The sequence below is a fragment of the Cucumis melo genome, chromosome 4 (assembly GCF_025177605.1).
Source record: "Cucumis melo cultivar AY chromosome 4, USDA_Cmelo_AY_1.0, whole genome shotgun sequence".
NCBI lineage: Eukaryota > Viridiplantae > Streptophyta > Magnoliopsida > Cucurbitales > Cucurbitaceae > Cucumis > Cucumis melo.
In genome coordinates, this window is record NC_066860.1 from 34,449,574 (window position 1) to 34,459,042 (window position 9,469).

A 9,469-nucleotide genomic window follows, 5' to 3' on the forward strand; every position below is an offset into this window, starting at 1 on the left:
TAGTAATTTTTAATGTTTAAAAAAAGTCTTCAGCCTACAACATTATCTCATTAATAATGCTAATAAAAGATTACAAACTAAAAACAAAGCTTAATTTGTTTTTATCTTACCGACTCGTCGACTTGGCTTCTTATAATGTACTTTATTTCTCTTAGGAACCAATTGAATTAATTAATCAATTACTTTCAAAATCCACGTGCATAATTATAGAAATTACTAATGTTTTACCTCTTTTTGAAAAACTGATAGAGAATTAAAAACTACCAAATTATTTTGAATTTCAATACACTTAAAAGCTATTCTTTAGTAATTATAATACATTTCGAAGTTTTTTTAATCCCAACATTTTATCTTTTCCAAAAAAAAAGAAAAAGAAAACTATTCTTCTAGTGTTATTGATAATTAATTAATTGGTTTACTATTTATTGCTATTTTTCATTAAAATTTGTTAAAGTTAATTAGAGTTTCTTCCAATTATTATCTTTTCCTGTATATTGAATGGTTAACTTAATCAATATATAATGAATTGCAAAATAAAGACACCGAAAATATCAACAAAGAAAAGAAACCCAAAAAGAAAAAAAAAATAGAGAACAAGAAAATTATAAAAAAATCATAATGAAATAAGTCAGAGATAACTTTAACAAAATTAAAATATCTTAAATTACTTCCCAGAGCAAAGTAAGAATAATATGAAATAAAAATTTAAATGGATAGAATAGTATATAAAAAAAACATAATCTATTATAGAAGTATGTCGATCATTAATCGAAAAAGATGAAAAAAAAACTCGCATATAAATAAAGTTAGATAATATAATATCAATTTTATGGATGAGATTTTATATTTATGTTTTAATATTGTGTTTATGGGTTGTTTTAAAAGGATGTTTTATGATTAGTTCCGACTCTATATTGCAATTGGAATACTAATGGAAGAGAATTAGTAGAATAATAATATTAAAATAATAATAATAATAATAATAATAATAATAATTAGGAGAAGAATAATGTTTGGTTTGGCCGACATGGAGGGGAATGGGACATAGGATGGGATTGTTGTTGTGGTGTCAGAAGAACACGTGCGAAATATTGGGCAGAAAAGGTATAAAATCAGCACGTGATAAATCAATTGAGGGTTGATGGCGTTGCGGGGACATTCTCCAACCCCACCTAATTCCCCTATATTATTTTTTTCTCTTTTTCCACTTTCATTTTAAACTCTCTTCCATTTACGTCAACTTAATTACCTTTCTTCACACGTGCTTTTAATGTTTTTATATTTTATCTTATAATCCTAAAATTTACCAAATAACTAATTATGACTAAAATAGGAAGACAAACTTCTTCCCCATTCCTCTCATTTCTTATGTTACTCTATATCAACTGATCAATTTTAAAAATTAGTAATCGATTAAATTTCACTGTTTTCCATCCCCATTAAAACCAGTTTCAAAATATCACTTTATGATTATCTTAAAATTAGTATATTTTGAAACTTTAATGAAAATGATCAAACAAAAAATATCTAAAAAAGTAAAAGGAACCAAAAAGCATTTTCTCTCTTTTTATTAGATGAAAAAGGGAGTAAGTTAATGTTTTTATCTATTTAATTATGTATTTGAATAGCTAAAATAAGCATAGAAATCAACAATATTTGATATAATCTCCTATCTTAAAAGTTAAAAGTAATTCGAAACATACTATACACTTGAATAATTATTATGTAGGTGGTTGATCACAAATAATTTTGATATCTAAATATTTGGGGTGTACGAAAAATTTGGTAGAGCCATAGAAGATTGAGTAATTCTCCGCTGGAAATAATAAATAATTAAAATTTAATAATCTAATATGGAATCATTTTTTCATCGACAAGCTTTTAATATTTTTTAATATGTAAAATTTTACTATATTTATGAATCTCTTTTTTTTTTTTAAGTTTTGTTATTTAAAACAATAATATAAAAAAGGTTAATTAACAATCAGTAAAAAAAAAATTGTTTTGCATTTGACCATAAATTTTTCCCACACTCAAACAATAACCCTTTAAAATTCAAATTATTTGAGTCAATTTTTTATTATAAAGAATACTATAACTTCGGTCTTAGAAAATTCAATCATTAACTTTGTGAGATTATATTAATATGATCATGTTTTCATATATATATATATATATATTATGTAAACTCAAGATCCTTTTCGTAGCTCTTTTTTTGTTACATGTTTCTCACGTTCTTACTTATATGTTGCCGGCCATATGTATATTCTAAAATATTTTAAAAATTTTCCAATAAACGAAGTGGTACAAAAAATACTGACTAAAGTATTACTCGATTGAGTTCATATGGTTTTCTGTTTTTTTAGTTTAATATGTGGGATTCTTATAGCAGAAGATAAGTTGAATCATACTCAGTTTGATTAATTAATTTTATTTTTCAACTATATATATGTACAACATTGACAAACAAAAAGAATATAAAAGGATTATGGTAGGGATTAGGACTAGGGTCTAATGTTTTAAACAATTTTGTAGAGTCTAATCTCTTGTAATCTTGCTACACATCCATAGACCAATGATTAAGTGTTTTTATTATTCTAATTACATTTTAGCTTTCCAATTAGTCTCTTAAAAGAAATAACACATCTTAGGATGAAATATCAAAGATCTCACATCGTATTTTACTTACTCAATTTTTAAAAATTGACAAAATCTACCGAACACAATAATTAAAAAGTTATTACGATATTTAATAGAAAATCGAGCCCCATTCGATAACAATTATGTTTTTTATTTTTTGTTTCTTGAAAGTTCAAACAATAAACATAAATTTAGTATCTCTATCATAAAAAATAAAATTACCAAAAAACTTCAATTTGTATGAAGTAGAGAAATAAAAAACATTTGAGATAGACGATACATTTGACTTAATTTGTTAAAAAAATCACATCCCAATATGTATAAAGGATATTATGAACCTCGTTTTTATTTTGTGTTATTCGATGCTGCGCTCCCTTTCATAGAGTACTATAGGTTACAAGAATGATGGCCAAACCCAATAAAAAAAACAAATTACTAAGGAAAAACTAGAAAAAGTCCCCATCAACTTTATTCGGAAGATTATTGTTTTTTGAGTTACCAAAATATTATTGTTCATTTATGATATATATATATATATATATATATATATATATATATATCAATTGAAAACATCTATAAAAATTTGAAGCCATAAACTTATATCAAACCAATCTATGTTACACAATCCAAAATCTAAATAGGAATTCGAGAAGAGATAAGTGGAAATGTGAACAAAGAATGAAAGTGAGTCCAACAACAAGACAACAACAATTTAAACACAAATATATATGTTGAGTATGGTATATATATAGTTGGTATTGGGACAAGTTTAGTTTTTTAAGGTCGGAAAATATATAAAAATCGATTCGAATTTTCCTAAAATCAAAATTGAGAACGGAAAATGTAAGGTGTAAGAGTTTAGTTTCAAGAGAATATAAATCAATTTTGGCCCCATCTTGATCTCGCAATGGATACTAATTTTCAAATTAAAGCCAAACGATACCAACCGTGTTAATTGATAAAATTATCAAAATTTAAGCAGTTTCTTTGATTTTACTTTGCATCCCAGATACTAAAAATGAATTATTGAAGTGAAACTTTAGTTAATTAGTTATACATTTTTTTATATATTAATTGATTGACAATAAATACTACAACTAAACACGACAAAATTGACGTTAAAAATATTTTAAATTTTAATAATTAAATTGAAATAAAACTCAAAATTTATTAAAATTTTATATTTTTATCCTACGATAATATGAGTTTTGATATGTAAAGGTTAAAGTTTATAGAGTGGGAAAACATGGCAAGATTATTTTAGTTTGCCAGCTTTTGTAGGTTGAAAAATGGCTTTGTTGGAAAATTGAGTTTTGTTAGATGAGAAAGGAATACTAAAAATTTCTTCCTCCTTTGGAGGATTAATGGGGTGTTTGAAACTCGTAAAACGTTGAAGGAATAAAACAACATAATTTAGTTTTACGTGAAAAATTAATGTCATTTGATTGACGATTCAAATTATGTTTAAAATTTTTAGATTTATTAAATTTAATAAATTAAATATGCATTTGAAAGATAATTCGATAATTTCAGTTAATATTTGTTTAAATTGTCAATTTAGATTAATTAATCTTTAGATAGAATTAATTAATTAATTATTATATATTATTATCTTGTATGACTATAAATAATCAATTTAGGATTGTATTAGGAAGTGCATGCAACAAAAGTTAGTGAATTTTTCGTACAAGAAGTAAATAAAATTAATAGATATTAAAGATATTTCGACCTAATTGACATGTCTAAATAAGTAAGAATGTATGAAGTAATTAGTTGAGATGGATTTGTGTGTATGCACATGAAATATAGCTGAGAAGTTTTAGGGTTTGTCTGCCAACAAGAGAAAAATGTGAGTTGGAAGCACTTTGGCATAGAATTGTCATGCTAAGAGTAAGCCCTTTTTTGCTTCAACAACATGTGAAAGATCAATGCCCCACACACACACAATAAATTGAGACTGACAAACCCACTAACCAAAAAGGCCTTTTCTTTTGATCTTTTCTTGGTTTTTTTTTAATTAATTTATTTATAATATACTACCAAAACTACGTATATTTTAAAAGACTAAATGTAAACCTTGAATTGAGACTTCTAGAAATGATTACATGTATTGTAAGTAATATTTGAAACTCTCGTGAGTTAGTCTTTCAAACGAGCTCTCAAAGAGTTGACCTACTTTAGACGATCATGTAAATGACATGTCCCTAATCGCCCTTTCGAAATTCTACTTGAAGAGTGTTGTTGAATAGTCACTATAAAAAAGATCATTTCCAAATGCATGCACCCAAATTTGTTTGCATATCTATATTTTGGCCGACAAAAATATAGAATTGTATCGAGAATAATAGAAGGGATCCATCTCACACATTATCTAGATAAAACGATTATGATATATCCAGCAGGGGATCATCACCAAGTCAAGGCAAGTATCATTCTCTCTTCTTACTTCCAAAGCTTCCACCCAATGCCTGCCCACTAGCCTTAACAATGGGATAATATGGAAAAAAGATATGTTATATGATTAAATTAATAAAGTCAATTAAATTAATCGGTTGTTGGGACCATATTATTATTTATTTGTTCGTAAGATTCGTTCTCTTATCCATGATTTTCAAGTTGTAGCGTAAAGCTAAACAAGTTGTTTTAAGATCTCTTTCAAAAAATAGTTCATATCATTTGTTCAAATTCACTGTGTTTAGTTGGAAAAACAAACAACCACATCTCTAATATGCATGAAACATAATTAATTATCTATGCACAAAAATTACTTGAGAAAGTGATTTAAGTTGACGGAAGTCTAAACAAATTCTCAATACATGATGTAATTGTAAGGAAAATTGGTAACAATCTACATCATTTTTAGTTTTTTATTACTGTTTATATATATATATACAAAAGTAGTTTTATAGAGGGGGTTAGTTTTCCAAAAAGAAAAGCATATAAATTATATATGGAACACATTTTGCACATTATAGAGAGTGTGAAGAATAAAGTTGTGTTTTTTTGAGGTAAATATATCTCAAGCAGCAGCTGCCGTATTCGTATTGATAAAGTCCCTATTGATTTGGGTTGCGCCTGATGGGACAAACATCTTCTCATTTTCCCATGCTCACACCTTTTCTAATTTACTACTGCACCAATTACTACACCCCAAAACAATGTATAGTACACTTCCCACGACATGTCAATTTATGTGGCTTTATTATCGATATATTCTAAATCGGCATACATCAACACAAATCGAAAGAAACATTTTTATTTATATGAAAGAGAATATAACATAACGTATGGAGATGATATGAAGATAGAGGTAAAGATGGTTTTTATATTTATATATATATACATACATGCGACATCCCTTTAAAACCCTAATTAAAGGGAGTATGTCCAAATATAAAGACCCAAGAACATAATGCAAAGAAACATTATTTCTATAGTACTTAGGTGCGTTTAGGTCTTTTTTTTATTTACCGGTCTTCATTTGATAGTGCGATCCTTTTATCTTCTCTACTTTTCTTTTTTCTTCTTTTCTTTGAGGGAAGAGAATTTTAACTCTTAGTACCAACGAACTGAAAAGTTTCCAATAAACCACTTGAAATTGGAAACTAATATAATAAAAAATAGCATACAGTTTCTTTTTTACTTTTTGTCGATCAAAATAAACATAGCTCAACATCAACCTAAAATCTCGTATATATGCGCGGGAATTATCTCAAGGCTTAATTTGACTTGGTTTAGTCAGTTAGTTTTTATTTTATCAGCTTCTAATCAAATTAAATATTTGTAGTTTATTTATTGGGACTTAATTAAGGGTAAGTCCTCAGGGTAGAATCAATTTTCTAAAATCAAATAATGTATGTGTATATGTATTATTGTTGCCAAACAACAAATTTTCTCTTTCCTAAAATATGTGTGTGTGAATCGAAAACATGTTTCATTGGGAGTGCTAAATTTCAGAATCAATTGAAAGACAAAATCTTGTAGTCAATCATTAGAATAGGTGTAGTTTGTTTCACATGTAACTATATATATTTTTGGGTAGTGATATGTATGTATATATGATCTATATGGTCCACATAAACTTAGCTTGACTGGCATTTAGATGTTTCCGATGGCAAGAGATCTCGGTTCAAATCCTTCACCTCCAAATTGTACTTAAAAACTTAGCTTAGACCACGTACAATTGTATCTTGTTTCATATTGATATTCTCTGATCTTGTAACCATAAACTTTGCAAAATAAAATAAGATATCAATCCTTTTTTACATCATAAAAATGATTCACGAATGACTATTATGTTGATCAACAAATAAACAGAAAAAAATTAAAACGTAAAATAACAGATAATTAAAATAGATGTTGTGCTTTTCTTTACCAATTCAGATTGTGAAATCAAACTTGTTAATTCAGAATGCACAATTCAGAATAAATCAGAGAATAATAAAAGAACAAGAACGCAGCGATATATAGTGGTTCGACCAATTTGGTCTACATCCACTTTGAGAACCAGTTTGGAGGATTTTATTTAGAGCAAATATGAGGAACAATTACAGAAATTTACAAATCAACTATCTGTAATTTAAGAGACAAACTCAAAATATACCATCAACCAAGAATGAGAGATCCACGGATGCTAGCTGAACTGAAAACTAAAACCCGTTGTACTGACCCCCGAACAACGACGCTGACCGTCGACCACAGCTTGCAAACCGACGCTGCTCGTCGGAACAAACCCCGGAATGAACCCGAAAAACCCAACCAACGGCGCTGAAGGAATGCCGAGACAACACCCCGAAAGAACCACCCGACGCCACCTCTCGCTGTCGCTGTGAAGACCGACCTGTCGTCGGTAAAAAGAAGAAAACGCCGTCGAAGTTCTTCCGCCGCGCCTCTCTCTCTCTCTTCGAAGTTCTTCCGCCGTCACTCTCTTCGGAAAAGATTCACCGCCGTGCCGATCAATCTCACGTAGTCTAACGCCGTCACTCTCTCTCTCTCTCTATCTGTGATGTTGGCCGCCTCTCACTTTCTCTATCTCACAAAATCGGCTGCCTCCTCCTCTCTTCTTTTTTTTTTTGTCCTTTTCTTGTTGACCTAAAAGAAAAGAAAAGGATTGATATAATTTCAATTATGCCATTAGGCATAATTACCAATCTGCCCTCAATGTTAAATAAAGAAAAAACCCCATTATTTAACCTCTTAAATAATTTGTCAATTTTCACAAATCTCCCTCTTGACAAACTATTTAAGACACCAAACTGATTCTTCAAACTCCCTATCATCCAGATTTAACATTCAGCTCATCTAATAGGTATTTAAACCTATGAGCTGAAAGAGCTTTAGTTAGCATGTCTGACAAATTCTCAACTGTATGAACTTTGACCAGTTCCACGTCTTTCTGAGCAATGACGTTTCTTATGTAATGAAATTTGACATCGATATGCTTAGATCGTTCATGATGAGAAGGATTCTTCGCAAGATGAATAGCACTCTGGCTATCACAATGGATGATAGGAATAAACTCCTGCGATAACAACTCACCAACAATTCTTTTCAACCATACTGCTTCCTTAACTGCTTCACCAAGAGAAATATATTCTGACTCCGTAGTCGACAAAGCAACAACTGGCTGTAAGTTAACTTTCCAACTGACAACATTACCATATAAACGAAAAATGTGACCTGATAAGGACCTTCTTTTATCAAGGTCTGCAGCATAGTCAGCATCTGTGAAACCTTCTAACAGTGTTGATTTATCACAATCCCTGCTATAACACAATGATACACTGGCACTACCTTTCAAATATCGTAACACCCATTTAACAGCTTTCCAATGTTCCTTCCCAGGATTTGACATAAATCTACTGATCATACTCATAGCATAACCCAAGTCAGGTCTAGTACAAATCATCAGATACATAATACTCCCAACAGCATTACAATATGGAATATTAGACATCTCTATCCTTTCTTGTTTAGTAACAGGACATTGTGACGAAGAAAGTCTAAAGTGAGATGCTAAAGGTGTTGAAACTGCCTTGCTACCAGACATATTATACTTTTCAAGCAGTTTGATCACATAACTCTCCTGCGAGATGGTTAACAAACCTTTCTCTTTATCTCTCTTTACATCCATGCCTAGAATTCTCTTTAGTTCACCTAAATCTTTCATTTCAAACTCATTACTCAACTGTTTCTTGAGTTCACATATTTCAGCATAATCCTTAGACACTAGTATCATATCATCTACATACAACAGTAGATAGATGTACGTACCTTTTTGAGATAGTTTCCAGTAAACACAAGCATCATATGAGTTTCTGTGGAATCCCTGCTTTAGAATGAAAGTATCAAACCTGATGTACCACTGTCTTGGGGATTGTTTTAATCCATAGAGGGACTTGTGAAGTCGACAAACCATGTCTTCCTTACCCTTCACCTCATAGCCCTTAGGTTGAGCCATGTAGATCACTTCCTCCAATTCTCCATGAAGAAATGCTGTGGTGACGTCCATCTGTTCAATAAACATGTCAAAGTGAACAGCAATAGATAAAATTAATCTGATAGACGAATGCCTCACCACTGGAGAGAAAATCTCATGAAAATCAACTCCCTCCTTCTGAGTGTAGCCCTTGGCTACCAACCTAGCCTTATATCTAGGCTTACTGTTACCTCCTGTACCTGGCTTAATTTTGTAAATCCATTTTGATTGAATAAGTTTCTGATTAGGAGGCTTTGGAACCAATGACCATGTCTGATTCTTATGCAAAGAGAACAATTCTTCTTCCATGGCATCCTTCCATTGTTTCTTTGAATCAGATACAATTGCCTC